This window comes from Molossus molossus, unplaced genomic scaffold, assembly GCF_014108415.1.
Source record: "Molossus molossus isolate mMolMol1 unplaced genomic scaffold, mMolMol1.p scaffold_m16_p_5, whole genome shotgun sequence".
Taxonomy (NCBI): Eukaryota; Metazoa; Chordata; class Mammalia; order Chiroptera; family Molossidae; genus Molossus; species Molossus molossus.
In genome coordinates, this window is record NW_023425388.1 from 109,661,411 (window position 1) to 109,679,680 (window position 18,270).

Below are 18,270 nucleotides of genomic sequence, written 5' to 3' on the forward strand. Positions count from 1 at the left end.
GTCTCAATATGGCTTCTTTAGTTGTGGGACTACTTGTTTAGCTATTCTAAAAAGTTAAATCTTTAATTGTTTCTTTGTTTTTCCATATAAATTTGAGAATAATTTTGTATAATTCTTCAAAATAAATCTTGCCAGAAATTAAGGAAGAGGGGTGGGGGTGTGGGAAGAGATAAAACTAAGAACTTACATGCATATATGCATAAGCAATGGACACACTGTGGGGAAAGCAGAGGAGTCGGGGGCAGGGAGAGGAGGTTCAATGGGGAAAAGAGGGGGCATCTGTAAAACTTTCAAAAATAAAGGTAAATTTTATTTTATTTTATTTTATTTATTTATTTATTTTTTATCCTCACCTGAGGACATTCTCCCATTTTTTGTACAGACAGAGTGGGAGGGAGAGAGAGGAAGAGAGAGAGAGAGAAACATCGGCTTGAAGGGACACATCGAGTGGCTGCCACCCGCACGACCAACCAGGGCCGGGGACAAACTGCAACCGAGGTACGTGCCCTTAGCGGGAACCGAACCCGGGTCTCTCCGGACCGCAGGCCGACGCTCTAACCGCTGAGCCAAACTGGCCAGGGCAATAAAGGTAAATTTTAAAAAAAGAATTGTGTTAAGATTATAAATCAATTTGGGAGAAATGACATTTGCATTATGTTGAGCCTTTCAATACATGAACATGAAAGATTTATTTATTTAGGTCATCTTTGATTTCTTTCATCAGCATTTTATGATTTCCAGCACACAATTTCTGTGTATATTTTATTAACTGTATGCCTAAGTACCTAATTTTCTTTGGAACTGCTGTGATATTGGGTTTAATTTTTGTTTTTGTATGATCATTGTTAATACATAGAAATGCAATAGATTTTTTGTGTGCTTCTTTATAACATTTATACTGAAAATAAAGCTAGCAAGTGCTTCCTTTTTTTCATGATAATGATATTTTCAACATAGTTTCTGAGAAAATATGCTTTCAGTTTTGAACAACTTATTCAAAATAAAACTTTGAGAGAGAAATGTGTGTGTTTTGAGACTGAGGACGAAATCTCAGAACAGCCATGCTGTTTTGGACAAGGTATTTGCAAGCCCTGGTTGCCTGGTATATAATACTTAGTTAATAAATTTCCCTTTTATTATAATTAACATTTTTTAGCACATTAATATATATATAACAAGTATTTCACCTTGTGATTGGTGGGATGTCTGTTGCATTGCTTTTCTGATTAAAATTTGTTTAGTTGATTAAATCAGTATCATTTTAAACTGCTTTCAAATGTGCTTAATACCTGCACATTTATAGAAAAAACACCAATATTTAAGTATAAAAAGCAATTTATGAGTTAATTTACAAATGATTAGCAATCTCCCAAAAGGAAATACTTAAGTAGGATAAAGAAGCACATGATAACTTTGGAAAATCACTTGGAGTTGTTTTGACTTGGGAGTTGAATCCAGGTTTGTTTTCTGAGATCTCCCTTTTCTTCCTGAACTTGAAAGATGAAATGATTGGGTGTGTATAGCCAATGTTCAGTGACTATTTTGGAAGTCAAGTTAAAAATAATGCCAAAAACAGAATTTCCAGACACTAAGTAGTAGTCATGGGACAAGAGAGAAGTGTCCTTTATGTGGCTTCAATGGTTTAGCTTTCTTTTGCATCTGAGTTTTGCATGTGTGTGGCATGGCTGAACAGGTATTGGAGGTGAATATCTGAGGAAAGAGTGAATGTAGACAGAAGAATTGGATCCCAAAGGACACTCTGGGGACTCTAGACCCCTATCAGTCAATTTCACTCAGGAATGTGTATAAATTGTAGAGTAGCACGTCCACTCTCCTTTTTGCTCCAGGCTGAACTGCATTTCCTCCATCATGCATTTCCCTGCAAGGGTTCAGGAGTTCACTCCTGCTGGAGGGAAGGTTGGCAATGCAGATCACAACTATACCTGGGAACCTGGACGTATAATCGTATGTTTGCCGTAATTCTTATGTTGCAGAACCTCTCTTTCATTTAATTTTTTTATTGAAACAAATCAATTTACCAGTGATCTTAAAATATCTTTATTCATACTCACCTATAATTGCATTACATTAGTACTTACATTGATCCATTGGTTACTCTCAGTGTCTAGTAACTTTCTTCACTAACTTTTGTATAACAAAAACAAGAATAACAAAATCAGAATGATATTCAGGAGTCCAGACGAAGATGAAGGAGAAGCAGGGTTTGGCGAAATCATTTAGTTCACACCACCAAATATGTAGCTACATTCTCTTTAGGGAGGATGAAATGTATTTTTATTGTTGCTTTTTTGAAACTACTTCACATTCCAGTGATTCCTTTTAGTGTGTTCTACTGGGACATTTCGAGTGACTGGGTTGCTGTTTCACTCTCAGGATTACCAGAATTATTCAGGATCTTCACTGGTTCGAGTTCTGACCTCTAGAAAAACAGAACAAGTTTAATCTTTAACTATGAAAAGTGTTTGTTGTTGAATACAATGGGTACTTTCTTGCCTACTTTGAACATCATTCAAACCTTCTTCATAAGGTGTAGTTTCTATACACTTGATCATCATGGCCATTATCCCACAGTTATGCTTGACTAAGTTGAGTCTCTTTTGTTTATTAAATTATCATTCATTTATCTGGTACCAACTATGTGTAAGATTTTGAGTTAGATCCTGGGAAACAATTATTTTTATTTAACAAACATTTACAGCTACATATTGTCTTCTGTGTTCTAAAATACGTTCTAAATGCCTTATAAATATTAAATGCTATTTATTTTATTATAATTTATTAATATAATAAGTATTATATATTATAAATATTAAACTGATTATTCCCATTTATATATGAAGAAACCAAGGCACAGGGAGATTAAGTAACTTGCCTGTGAACACACTGTTAAGAAGTTGTCGAATGCCAGTTTTCTGTTACTTGCAACTGAGTAAAGTCTTATTAATATAATTAAACTTCAGTAGTAAAAATATTGTGCATATTGCTCTCTAGAAATGACTTTGAGAACTGTGGTCACAATATTATACTTCCTCGAATGCTACTTAAGACTGCATTGTCATTTATCATATGTGATAGTGTTGATTTTAAGAATTATTAAAGTACTCAGAATATTTTTCTGTGTGATGTGTTGCCAAATAAGATATTTCTAATTCTGTTCCCAGGCAACCGATTTTTGATGTCTAGATATAAGACTATCCCTGTTAAATTATATATTGGTCTGGGCAGTCTAGGATAATGAGTTTATTACTTTAGTTATATTTTATAGCCGCATCACATAAGGTTGTCACTACCAAAAGTTGCTTACACAAGATGCTATTAGCATAAATGTAGTATATCTTGAATATACATAAAATTTTCTTCTACATAAACATATATACAGAGTTTCAAAAATTAAGGAAAAACAATCGTGGAAAAATGCATTTTGGTTTATTTTATACATTTGGAAATATTCTGGTATAGGATAGCTTTTTCTTTGTCTTTTCTTTTTTCTTTATTGATTTTAGAGAGAGAGGAAAGGAGAGGGAGAGGGAGATAGAAACATTGATGGGAGAGAACATCGATTGGCCACATCCTGCATGCCCCCCACTGGGGATCGGGCCCACAACCTGGGCATGTGCCCTGACCAGGAATCGAACTGGTGACCTCTTGGTGCATGGGTCGATGCTCAACCACTGAGCCACACTGGCCAGGCTAGGAATAGCTTTTTCAGGTTTGAGGAAGTTAAATAGTTTATTGAAATTTATGTAAATTTTTTCATCTAACGATATGTAAAGATTTGGTTTTGTGTGGATCAATTTAATATATAAAACACAGATACCACTTACTTTACAGTATTGAAGTATATTGGAAATTATAGTTTGCAACTGTAAAGCACTGATGAATAAAAGACAGTATTCCCAGATTATAAATTGCTAATTTTTAAATTACATGTAATCTATAGAAAATGAATTACTATGACAAGTATTCAACTTATAAAGTCTCAACATGTGAAATTTGACTGATCTCAGACACGTGTGTGTATGTTTGTAACACGATAATAAAATATTAGCTAGTTCTCATATGTTAATCTAAACTTAAAATATTAACAATGGATACATTTGTTGAATGTTTACCACATGGTAACTGTTTCTGTGACGATCTATGACTCCTCAGGTAAACTCTGAAAGTGAATATTATTGTTATCTCGTGTAAGAGATAAAGAAACTAAAGCATCACGGAAATCAGTCTCTTATCCAAAGTCTTAACAGTAGTTTATTGACAAACTGAAATTGAACTCAGGTATCTGACTTCAAAGCCCAATTCCTCACCTCAACCACTTTTTGCCTCTTTTCTATTGAAATGAATGTTCTACTGCAGGCGCATCCATACACCACTCCCCCTGTGCAGACATTGCTGTAACTCGTGTTAGCTAACTGCAGTGAGGGACAGATTATAATCTATAGAATAAGGATGGTCCTTTTAATGCAAGCCATATAACTGCCTTAGGCTAGATTTCACTGAAGCAGATCCAGACAGGTCTTTTTGAGGGGAGAGCCTGCAGGAAAGAGTGGTCAGGAGTCGAAACAGAATAGGGAGCTGGAAGTACTACTTGCTCAGCACAGGTGTGAATTCAGTCAGCCCCAGCCTCAGCTTCATCTTGCAGGTTGGCCCTTAAACAAGAAATACACATTCTAGTGTAGCCCAATGTGAGGGCTTTTCATGCTTCTTTACTAGTCACTTCCCGGTGAAGGGCTGTCCTGGGAGAATGAAAATCCCAGAGTCACAGACAGGTGCCAAACTCAGAAACAAATCACAAAGTGGGCGGAGCTGGGCTGAAAGAAACACTCAAATGAATTCAGTGAGCAGGTCTTAGATCACTGGTTCAGGATCTTACAACCTCAACTCATACTTCTTCCTCACGTGATCAAATTCAGCTCTGAAAACATTTTTTTTTCTATTTGTAAAAATAAGAAAACTTAAAGTTTTAAAATAGTAGGAAATACATCAGCATCAGCAGTGACTGAAATGAAATACTTGTTCAGATGTAGACATCGAAATGCTGTCAAATTTTATTTAATACATTTTCAGTTACCACATTCCCCTGTTGGTGAACATAAATATGTCACATTCAAAGCAACACACCTTTTCCCTGTATTGACATGGGGGCGGGCGTTCCAGTTCCCGGGTATGGCCCCGCCTGACCAGCAGTGCTGTGGGCCTCTGATCTGCCCTGCTTCCGACAAAGGGCTGCTTGTGGCTGAGGTCTCTGCTTGGCGGGGGTGCCACGCAGTGGGAGGTGGTTATTCCACATCACTAAAGCTCTCGCTTCTGTTTCAGCCTTTGCCATCAATTCTTGCTGCGTGCAGAGCATCATCTAGTCGCTGCCACTGACCGGGAAGACTGGTGACCGACTCCGTGTCGACCCGCAGGGAAACAGCCCCACCTCCACAGACGGACTCGTTGGGATTGGATTCCTATGAGCTGTTGTTGGGCCGAGGCCGGTTCTTTTCTCACAGTTCTCTCCTTTTCAGGAGTGACAAGTTTTCTTAGGGAGACGGAATGATGAATGTGTTCCCCTAACGACTCCTCACCCCAAAAAAATCAAAGGGGGTCTCTGATACGTTTCTTAGCCTCTGAACTTTAAATGATAGTTAGAAAGTGCTCTTATTGTTGTGGTATTACAAGTTTACGATTCTGACCATCTATATTTTACTTCAAAGTTTTGGAAACCTTTTAGATTATTATTAACAGTAAATATTGATGTCTGCAAGCGTGTACTGTGTATACGTAGCACATACATTGAGTGTTGTTAATAATTGCAGTGTTCCAATACAAGCAGAGAGATGGAGGAATTTAGTAACAAATAAAATTAGTAACTTTCCCAGTGTATTCATATCCTAAGGCTGTTATAGCAAAGTGCCACCAATCGGGTAGCTTAAAGAACAGAAATATATTCTCTCATAGTGTGTAAACTAGCAACCCAAAATCAAGGTGCGGATAGAGTTGGGTTCTTCCAAGGGTTTTGAGGGAGAATCTATTCTGCACTCTCCAAACTTCTAGTGATTATTGGCTGTCCTGGGCCTTTCTTAGCTCGTAGGTGCATCATTTCAGTGTTATCTCCATCTTCACATGGTCAACGTCCCTGTGTCTCTGAGTCTTTGCATTATCATCCTCTTACAAGGGCATTAGTCATTTTGGATGAGGAGACCACCTTACTTGACCTGGATCTCATGTCAACTAATTATATCTGCAACTACCCTGCTTCCAAGTAGGGTCACATTCTGAGGTACTGGGGGACAGGATTTCAATGTATTTTTGTAGGGGACACAATTTAATCCATACTGTGTATTGACCCTGGCAAAACCAAGATGCCAAATTCGTTTGAGACGACTCCAGATTCCATGCTTTTCCTAAAAACTACAAAGTGAAAAGCAAACAGAGTAGGTTTTCCCTCTACCTTTTGTGTTAGAAGAAAAGCATAAAAGTGTTTTTAGATATTTGCCACTCTCTTGGCTTCAGAGTGTTTTGTTGAGCAAAATTAGGGGGTAAATTCCTAGCTTTTAAGTGAGTAGTATGGAATCCGTTTGTGAATGCGAGGACAGAGCAGACGAGAGCGGCAGAAGTGGGTGGCATAGCGGCTGAGCAGACGGTTTATTAACATGCAGTATTCCGTAAGCACTGTTTACTGACCTGGTTTGCTTCAGGCTTGAATGCATATGAAAGAGAGAGTAAATCATAAAGAAATTCAAGGTAAGAAATGTGGGTGTACAGATATAATTTGAGAAAAAGTAGTAGCAACTGGGAAAAATGATTATTTCTTAAGAGAAAAATACAACCCTCCTAATTGTAAGCTCACTTGCTTCTCTTAAGAGAAAAAAAAAGCAAAAGGAGCAGGTTAGTACGTTAGAGAAGAAAAATGCAGCATTTAGAGTGAAACTTGATGTAAGTTAAGGAATGGAGACTTTACATTGTGAGAAACTGGATTAATAATTAAACTGCAAGGTAGACAGGAAGAATGATGGCCTATCTAATGGGTAGGAGACTTTGAAAGTCTCCACAACTGATTTAAATAATGTTGAATAAATCAGGGGAGGAATAACTCTATTATATATTTTTATTTTAAATTACCAAGCCCACATAATGTTTTTACTACTGTGGACTAAACAATACGGTGCCTATCTCAGTAAATCCTATGTAAATCTTTAAGAGAATTATCAACCCAAGTGCATCTATGAAACCTGGGGGCAAATTCAAGCCTTTAATGTAATGGGGCCTATTCCCAAACCTAAAATGTTTATAATCACAGAATCTAAATCTTGATTTTAGTTATTATAAATTGATCATTGAAGAGATATATACTTTGTAATATCATGACAGAGAATATTTTGATTAGTTGCTCTTGAATAATAAAATAAAATGTCTGTAATACATCAACCTTATTTGGATTTTGTACTCCGGTAGAAAGATTTGTTTTACAGTCCAGGAAAGTAGAACTTGGTGAAAAAAATGAGAAGCCACATATTATTTTCAAATATTATGATAATGCTTCATTTTGTTATGTGATATTTATGTGTTTTAAAGTATATACAGAGCCCAGCCTGTGTGGCTCAGTGGTTGAGCATGTCCCATGCACCAAGAGGTTGCTGGTTTGATTCCCAGTCAGGGCACATGCCCAGGTTGTGGGCTCAATCCCCAGTGGGGGGCGTTTAGGCCAAATGTTGTTCTCGCTCATTGATGTCTCTGTCTCTCTCTCCTTTCCTTTCTCTTTAAAAATCATTAAAAGAAAAAAAAATATTTTTTAAAGTGTATACAGATATAACCTTAATCAACAATTAAAAGTGTATTGGTAATGTACAACATTGTTATCTGATATATTTCAATATTTCACTTGGATCCCAAATTGGAATCATGGCTCTACAGCCTCTTAAAATGGATGTGGTTATGTTAATGACAAAAGAAAAGAAATGACATAATCTGCCTGATAAAAAAAGCTGGAAACTGTCAGTTTCTACACCCTTTCTAATGTGATTGGACAGCTGAGTTACAAGATCCTTGAAACTCAGGAAATAGGTGTTCTGACTCCGGGGAACCCGTCCAAGTCATTCACTTCCTCCCCTCTTCCCCCACAGGCACACACCACCCAAACTCCAAGAGACCCCAGGAGACTTGCAACCAGGGGAGCAATGGGCAGCAGCAGCTGGTCCAGGGCTCACCCCCTGAACCTGTGTCCACGGCCCCTTTCTCTGACTTCCCAGTGAGCCGAAGCAGCCCAGGCTCAGATTCTATCTTTCCTGCAGCATTCATTCCTGGAGAACTGAGGCAGCAGCCCCGCCTCAGACTCCGTCTTTCCTGCAACATTCATTCCTGGAGAACTGAAGCAGCAGCCCCGCCTCAGGCTCCGTCTTTCCTGCAGCATTCATTCCTGGAGAACTGAGGCAGCAGCCCAGGCTCAGGCTCCGTCTTTCCTGCAGCATTCATTCCTGGAGAACTGAGGCAGCAGCCCAGGCTCAGACTCCGTCTTTCCTGCAGCATTCATTCCTGGAGAACTAGCAGCAGCCCAGCCTCAGACTCGGTCTTTCCTGCAGCATTCATTCCTGGAGAACTGAGGCAGCAGCCCAGGCTCAGGCTCCGTCTTTCCTGCAGCATTCATTCCTGGAGAACTGAGGCAGCAGCCCAGGCTCAGACTCCGTCTTTCCTGCAGCATTCATTCCTGGAGAACTAGCAGCAGCCCAGCCTCAGACTCGGTCTTTCCTGCAGCATTCATTCCTGGAGAACTGAAGCAGCAGCCCAGGCTCAGACTCCGTCTTTCCTGCAGCATTCATTCCTGGAGAACTGAAGCAGCAGTCCAGCCTCAGGCTCCGTCTTTCCTGCAGCATTCATTCCTGGAGAACTGAGGCAGCAGCCCAGCCTCAGGCTCCGTCTTTCCTGCAGCATTCATTCCTGGAGAACTGAAGCAGCAGCCCAGGCTCTGTTGCTGCTTCTATGCTCCAACTTGTTCACTGTTCTAAGTATGTTTTTGCAGCGGCCAGTACATTCTTGCTTGCTCTTCTAAAATAAATAAATTAAACTCAATGAATATTATTTGACAGGCTGTAGGACAAAAGTGTGACATCACACATCACCAATATCTGGCTTAATTTTTATATACCAATTCAGTTAAATTTAATATTTTACTTAAGGGCAGATTTTTCAGACTCATGTTACCTCTAAAACTACAGAGTGTGAGCCAAGGTCATTTAACCACTCACCCGTCCTTCTAACTCGGTCACATTGTTAATCATCTAATGGGGAGGAGAAATCCAAACTTCAAAGTTTCTGTGAGGGAGAAACTCAGACAAATTTAGCATTTGACATGAAAATAAGCCTTTTCTAGGTTGAAAACGGAAAGCTCTTCTTTAGAGAAGATTGGTACATAATATAGCTAAAGGAATGATAGAATTACAAAAATAACTATTTTCCAACCCTCAGTGTCATGTAATCAGGCATGAATCTTAGGTGGATAAAATCATTTGATGAAAGGTTATTGCAGAACAGGATTTCATAAAAGGCCAGCTATAACTCCATAGACTGCTTAACTAGGTATTTTTGCTACCTAATTAGAAAAGGAGATATACAAGAGTAAAAACAGACAGTCTGTAACTTCCTTAACTATAGCACCAAACTTAGCATCAGTGGTATTGGGGTAACTTGATATTATGTGCCTTTTAATGGGATGCAACGTTAAATTCTGAGTATCAGCCGTGAAGTATTTTTCCAATAATGTGTAACCTAAATCAAAGAGAGCTTTCAAAACTTACTTCCAATTTATAGGATTTAGGATATAAGAAGAAAAACTTAGACAATGTAAAAAAGTTAGATAAATCTGGAATATTGAAATTCTATAAGATAAATGACCTGGCTGACCTGGCTTATTTTGAAGAGAGAAAGAGAGGAAAGTCCTAATAATCAAATGCAACGTGTGACTCTAGGTTGGATGGAAAAACACTATGAGCAGGCATGAAAGACATCTGGGACTGTTTGGGAAATCCGCACATACACAGCATGTTAGGTAACATCACAGGGTTATTGTAATTTTCTTAGGTCTATTTTTAGAATTAAATTTAGGTGAGGGAATATCTTTATTTTTAGTAGACACATGCTAAGGAAAGGCCAATGTACCCGTCACGTACTTTCGAATGGTCTGAGAAAGGGTCTATGGGTAGAAGGAGGTAAAGCGAACAGGGCAAATGTGAACAATTGATGAATAAGATAAGCAGATACTTATTGAACCATTTTTTCTGCAGGCCTGATAACTTTAAAAATAAAAAGTTGGGGCAAAAAACTCTTCCTCTTATTAAAGCTAAATTGATTGTAGATTTTAAATTCTTGATTCCTTTCAGATAAAATACTTCAACGACCTGTGATTCTTCACGGATTAAAAAGTTCTTCAAGTAGTAGCTGTAACTTTTGATTAAAATAAATTTGCTATAAACTATGTGGCATTTTGGCTAGAAAGTAGATATTTTTATTAGATGGCAATTTTTTGTTTAAAAAAATAAAATATATTTTTCACAACAAGAAACCAATGTATTGCTTGACATTGTATGTGTTTCTACTTGGGAAGCTCTGGGTTATTACATCCTTACCTGAATTGCTCTTCGCTGTGCCGCCCGTGCGTGGCTTCTGCGCCCTTGGCTACAGCGGCTCCCAGGAGCGTGGGCACCTGCGTTCTCCCTGGGCCGCCGAGCTACACTGCTTTCTCTTCTGACAAAACCCAGGTATGACCACTGCAAAAGGGTGGTGACTAAAAATTACACTTAACCTGGGTACTTGCTTTCTCTTCACGAGCCTTTGGATGCTCAAAAGTGCTTTTCTCTTCTTGCTGAGGCGATGGAGAAGCAGCGGAGAGGGATCAACCTTCGTGTGCCTTTAGCCAGGGCAGTTCTGGGAGTAAAAAGACGAGTTTCCCTCCGTCTTTACCCGAGAGGTATAGGGTTTCTGAGCTCATACTTGGCCAAGGAAAGGGGTGAGTCGATGGAAGCTGTTTCAGTGCCGTGTCTTCTAGGCACTGTCACACTTACCTTTCACACTAGTGTTAGCAGAACCATATGCAGGAATGTATTGCATGAAGCTCTCTCCTATCAACTATGTTAACACAACCAGGACTCCCTTAAAGCCACAGTTACCAAAAACGAAGCATCCACGTGGTTCGGCCCTTTGATAGTCACTAAGGTATGTGACAGAGAAGGGGATCAGCAGTGACCCTAGGTGGAAAGGAGACCTCATTAGCAAAGTGTTTAGTCAGCGCATTCCATATGCAAGTCGCTCTGTCTCTAATTTTTCTTAATAACACAGAATAAAAGTTGTTCTTTATCTCCAACACTCGATTACTAACTAGGGGCGACAAACTTAAACACAGATGGCTAAAAACAAGACAGTGTCTGGGAAGGGTCTAAGGAGTACTATAGGAATTTAGAAAGTGAAATGGAACCCATCTGCAAACATAGAGAGCAAAAAAGGTGGCTTCTTCATTCGGGTCTAGAATGGATATATGGTCACAGGATATATGGCTGATGGCACTTGAACAGAGACAAATATGTGTCGATGAAACAATCAGGATATCCTATTGTCTGGTTATCACAAATTTTAAGATGTAGCATCAGATTCTGTGCCCTACTTGTCAAAAATAGGGAATTCCTAAGAACTTCATGAGAGCTACCAAATTTTGGTTCTAAGATGTAGGACCTACAAATAAGCATGCATAATGCCATCCATCCTGACTCTTAACAATAATAAAGTTTGGATAATATTTCCTTAGGCATTGGGGTATTGCTGAGATATTTTGAGTGGGGAAATGTAAAATAATTGCTATATTTTATGTAGAATAACCTAGCTAAACAGACATTCTTACTCAAGGATACTGGGGCCTTTAATAATCCCAGGGCAAGTTACTCTCCTGAAGAGTCAGAGACCTTGAGGAGAGAAAGAACTAGACTACAGTATCCAAGTTTTCCTGAGTTGAAATTCTGATGATGCCACTTATTGGTTGTGTAACCTCATACAAATTCATCCATGTTATAAAAGTCACACAAATAGTAATTACCCATAGAATTGTAAAAATTACAAACAATAATGCCTATAAAGTGTTTGAATATGTGAAAATAATTACTAAATAATACATACAAATCAACCAAATTATAAATTATAACATCATCTTTTCTTTGTATACCTTTTGTCTATTATTTTATATATTCTGCTTAGTGGTAGCCCTTACATTTTTGTTTTGTTGTTATTTGTTTGTTCATTACCACTTAAATGCTACACAAAAATATATTAACTGTTCTAAAGGATGAGAAAAGTGCATTCCCATCTATGAGGAATAAAAATGAATATATTTAATCTGTAACAAGAAATAACATTTGGATTTAAACAATTTGAGAGCTAATCTGTACTATTAGTACTTAGTATAGAAAACAGACCCCCCAAAAAATATTTTTTGTTTCCAAATTTCCTAGGAAGAACCATACTAATTTGACCAAAATTTTAGTCAAATATCATTATGTCAGGCAATCATCTTTGTGTGTATGTTAATGATGGCTGAGAAAGATAATATTTTAAACATATCATCGTCCCCTTTTTCCCCTCAAACCTGTACACCGCACTGTGGAAAAGTAGAAATGTTTGATTTTACCACATCAATCAGTTCTCATAATTTAATGTCATGGTCTTTTTTTTAAATGAATTAACACAAAAGGTTCTTATTAGTGGACACGAGCTATTCTACAGATCACCCCATCCATATGCCCACCAGTTGACTTTAAAATGCTCTAAGTCAGAGATTGAGCCTGGTGCAGTATGGAGAACTTCCCACCCTTGATGACATAGGGCGCTGGTGGGAACCAGGAGAAGGATGTCACCTTTGCCACAGTGCAAATCTACCACTATGCTCATGGGATACGGAGACTTGTTTTACTCTTTTTTATGATTTCTAACACCATACACTTTTTAATTACTATTAGAATTAGAATATTTATGCCCTGGCCGGTTTGGCTCAGCGGTTAGAGCATCCGCCTGCGGTCCGGAGAGACCCGGGTTCGGTTCCCGCTAAGGGCATGTACCTCGGTTGCAGTTTGTCCCTGGCCCTGGTTGGTCGTGCAGGTGGCAGCCACTCGATGTGTCCCTTTCACATCGATGTTTCCCTCTCTCTCTCTTCCTCTCTCTCCCTCCCACACTGTCTGTACAAAAAAAAAAAAAAAGGAAAAATGTCCTTGGATGAGGATTAAAAAAAAAAAAAAGAATTAGAATATTTAAAAATACTTTTGGCAAAACTGTTCATGGTCATAAAAGCATTCTTCTTAACATAGTTTAGCAAACACTGTGCACAACTTTTTCTCTCTTGTGTCACCCACCTGCTACCACTGCAGCACCATGCCTGGCTTGTGGGTTCAGTTCCCAGTTAGGAGTTCAATTCCTGGTTGGGGCACATACCTAGGTTGTGGGTTCATTTCCCGGTCAGGGCTGGTACTGAAGGCAACCAATTGATGTTTCTCGAACATTAATATTTCTCTCTCACTCTCCCTTCTTCTCTCTCTAGAAATCAACAAATATATCCTTGGGTGAAGATTAAAAAGTAAATGAAATCTTTCTAAAGACGTATGCCATTGCAAACTATCTTATACCATTTAAAACAAATTACCATATATGATGAGTTAATGCCATATACATCTGAGCACTTTTACTAGCATATAAGTTTCCTAAACCAAGGGCAATGAAATCTACTGCCTAGACTTTCTCAGTCTTCATTCAATAGCTTTGAACAAATATTTTATAAACTCACGGGATAATGAATGAATAAGATAAAGATGTAGGTAATTTCCATGAGAACTAGGGTTACATCAGCTTATGGATGACTGTAACTTCAGGTTCTAGTTCCTTCCCTTAAGGAGTGGCCAATAAATATTTTTTTGAATTAAGGACTTTGTGATGCCAAGAGTATTAAAGTGTAGAAGAAACATTTTGCTGGTAACTAATAATTAATTTCCAATATATACCTTTTTAAAAAACACACTTCTGAAATAAAATGACCAATTGTTATAGTTCCTGTGTCAAAATATTATAATAATTTTTAATGTTTAATTTTCATTGTGTTGATTGACTCTGTCTTTTTATGGTTGCTTTACCAGCAACCGTCATAGTTCATAGAACATAGCAGGGATATTTAATTTATTTATTTTAAATTATTTTTATTAATTTGTTTTTGTTACAGATGTTTCTTTTTTCCCCATTGATACCCTCATCCCCATCCCTCCCCTGCCTCGTCCCCAGGTTTGTTGTCTATGTTCATTGGTTATGTGTACAGGCATATAAGTTCTGTGGTTTAGCTCTTCCCTCCCCCCATCCCCCTCTTCTGAGGTCTGTCAGTCTGTACCCTAGTTCCACGTCTCTGGGTCTATTTTGTTCATCAGTTTGTTTTGTTTTTTTATATTCCACAAATAAGTGAGATCATGCGGTATTTGTCTTTCTCTAGCAGGGATATTTTAAATACATGAGTGAATGAATGAATACAAGTATGAATACAATTATAGTAAAATTATAATTTTAACATGTAATGATAAAAATTAAACAATATGTCAAAAATGTGTCAGTATGCAAACTTTTCTTTTTTTTACTTACTATAGTTTTGCAAAAGCAATGGAGCCTACACAGAGGGATGTGGCCGCTGGTGTTAATATGGATGTTAATGCTCACTGTGACTTTTTTTTTTTTATAAATTAAAAAAAAAATTTAATTGATTTTAGAGGGAGAGGGAGAGAGAAATAGAAGCATCGATGAGAGAGGACATTGATTGGCTGCCTCCTGCATGCCCCCCACTGCGGATTGGACCTAAAACCTGGTCATGTGCCCTGACCAGGGATCAAACCGGCGACCCCTGGGTGTATGGACCAATGCTCAACCACTGAGCCACACTGGCTGGGCTAACTATGTGATTTTCAAACTGAACAGATTTTTAGCAGTTTTCGTTTCAATGTTTTATTTAAAAAATGACAAAACAGTGCCCCTTCTTCTAGAGTTTGTATACTAAGTGAGACAGTTTATATAGAGTACAAAGCACACTAACTGGCTTCAACTGACTATTTATTTATTTACGTATTTAATTTTTTGGAAACAATTATTACATTTTATCTAAAGGTTGTAGAAAATGAGTGGTAGAACTCAGAAAAGTTACCTGAATCACTAAAAACCAAAAAGTTGAAGAGCTTTTTTAAAAGGTAACTTTTAGGATGATGATGCTTTTTAAGTCTCTTCGACTGTTGAAGAGAGCAAGGAGCAGGCTGAAGACCTAAAGGATAAAGTTATATTTATAAACATGCTGAAGAAGACTTTAAAATAAAAAGAATGAGGAAATATATACTGTGCCTTACAAGTTAAATCCTATTATAAATGAACATCATTTCTATAGAACTCTACAGTCTATTTCAATGATATTCAAGCAAAAAACCCATTACTAAAAGCACTTCGACACTCCTTTAGAGCTGGCTCTTACAGAATTTACCCTTGAACATGGGCTATATACATGGAACTGATCCTTAGAATATCTGCAAACATAAAACTGTCTAAATGGCATTTAACGGTCTCAAAGCCAGTTCAGTGGTCAATGACAACCCGAAGCTTGTCACTGTGGCTGGGAGAGCAATTTGAAGCCAAAGGGCACATTGCTGCAGTTAATTCGTGTATTTTTTTATGTATCTCCTCAATGCCAACTATCTGCTGAGTATTCAAGAGCAGAAGAAACTTTCTTATCCCAAGAATTCATGCAATAAAGGGTAATCATTGTAGAATTTATATATCCTCAGTGTCTTAAAGCCATGGATTTTATTAAAGAAAGAAAAAAGTGTGTGGCACTCATAGATCAATCATGTGAACTCTAGAATACTAAATTAAGTCCTTTTTCTCTTGTTAAATAACCAACGATATGGGCTGCAAAATCATATCCATGACAAAATTGTTGGTGTTTTGCATTGTCAAAGCAAAGACCGATATTTTTTGCCGAGTCTGCCTAGAGCTATTATTTACCTTGAGCTATTATTTTTGAACTTTCTTTAAAACGTGTCTTTTCAAATAATTTATTCATTATAACAACTGGGAAGAGCAGTATGAGAACCTGAACATTTCAGCCAAGCAATGAAGGCGACCAACCTCCGGTGAAACTGCTGCCTTGCCTGAATTCCCCTCACTTCTGCACGGCCACCCAGAAGAGAGTGGCATTTCCTGGCCACCGCAAGTCTCAGGTCAATCCTGTCTGCTCTTCGGTGTTCTGAGCAGTGCCTCTGGCCCTGCAGCTCGTGCGCCAGTTACGCAGGCTTGTTCTGGACGAAGGAGGCATGCGGCCAGGGAGCCCGCTGCGGCATCCTGGTTCTAGAAAGCACTACTGGATGCAGTAGTTAGCAGATTAAGGACGTCTGCCTTTTCTTCCGCCAGCACCTACTAAGCAGGTGGTTAACTCTTTAGGAAGCGGTGCACTTGAGCGAGCCGTCAGTTCTGCTCCGCTCCGGACGCCAGAGCACGGATATCCTCTATCGAACTTGTATCGATTGTTCAGTTATTTCCTCCTTCCAACCGTTCGTCTCCTTTCCCTCCCTTCCCTTCCAGTGGCTCCTCAGAGATGTCCCGATCGCTCCGCAGGCTGTGCGTCTGGCCCCGGCAAGCTTCTCCGGTTTGGGAGACACGCAGCTGGGATACAGCTCTGTTCTCTCTTCAGAAAAGTCTGTATCTCCTTTTTCCTTTTCTTCCTCTTCCTCGGAGAGCTCTGCTAGGGAAAATGCTTCTTTCATTTTCCAGTTCAGGTTGTAGAGTCTCGAACTCCTCCCCACTTAGAGAATTAATATTCCATCTTTACTTCATTGGCTCAGAAAATCATCTCCAGAGGTCCCAGACGAAAAAAGCCTTTAACTTCATCAAAGCATAGCCCACAATGCGTTTCCTTATCCATTTGCATGGTAACCTCCTGGTGGTCGCTGCTTTCCTTTCTCAGGAAGTCGGAGACAAGGTATCACATTTATGGTCTTTTCCCCAACAAATCCTAAGGCATCCAAACCCCGCTGATAATGAAATTGTTTGTGCTCCGAACTGCAGGAGAGGTGGCTGAAATGACCCCGCTGGTCTCGTCATTGGGGAGGAGTTTTCATTGTTTTGGCATTTGTCTGTCCTGTTGCATGCTGGAACTCAGTTCTCTGGGACTAGGGATTGCAAGGGAAGTCTCTGCCTTCCTTCTCTGTGACAAGGGAAATACCTTGTCCTGCTGTGGCGACTGCAGCTGACCTGAGGAATAAGAACTTGCCCCAGCTGTCTCAATAGCCCCACGGGGTATGGGGCACATCTTTGGAAACAGTCTCCGTAGGCAACTGTGATGCTTGCACAAGAAGAACTGCTTTACGGTCGCTGAGGGTTTGGACTTTGGTCTTTCCCGATAGAACTCACAGGTTCTTGTTTACGCTCTGGCTTAATACTTTGGTCAATAGACTCTGAATTCACGGCTAGCTCAGAGTTCTCATCTTCAAGAATGTGGGTGGATTTCATTATCACTAAACTCTTAATATCATCTTGATCTGGCATGATTAGATCATAGCTGCCTCCACACTGCCCACCAATCACTCCTACTACCCTGGAAATCAACTGGTAATTTATTGAAGAATAGCGTCTCTCTGCTCCACACTGGACAACATTAGTCGGGACAGAGCATGTAACTGCAATGATTCAGCTAGCCCATTCCACCTGTAGACTAACCCAGCGCTGTAAACTCTACTTGATTAACAGTAATTTCACAAAAATAACCATATAAAAACAAATGTTAACATAAAAGTTTCAGTACAAAGGCAGAGAAAAAAATATTTTCAATAATTACTTTTGGAAAAAGTTATGACAAGATTTTCTCCACAAGAATTAAAAAAAAAAAAAGCCTCTTTGGTAAGTTGAACTTAAATTGTGCCATGAGTCCATGGACTTGAGTTAAAACCCTGCAGTGTCTATATTTTCTGTTAATATCCATATGCATAAAGTCAGAATGATACTGTTTTTCACTGCTCAATTATAAACTTGCCTAAATCCACCCTTCATCTTCTGTAGGGAAGAAAAATTTCTCCCATTTTTCTAAAATTTTTTTTTAATCCTCACCCAAGGACATTTTTTCTTTTTTTTGTTCAGATAGAGAGGGAGGGAGAGAGAGGAAGAGAGAGAGAAACATTGACGTGAAAGGGACACATCGAGTGGCTGCCACCCGCACGACCCAACCAG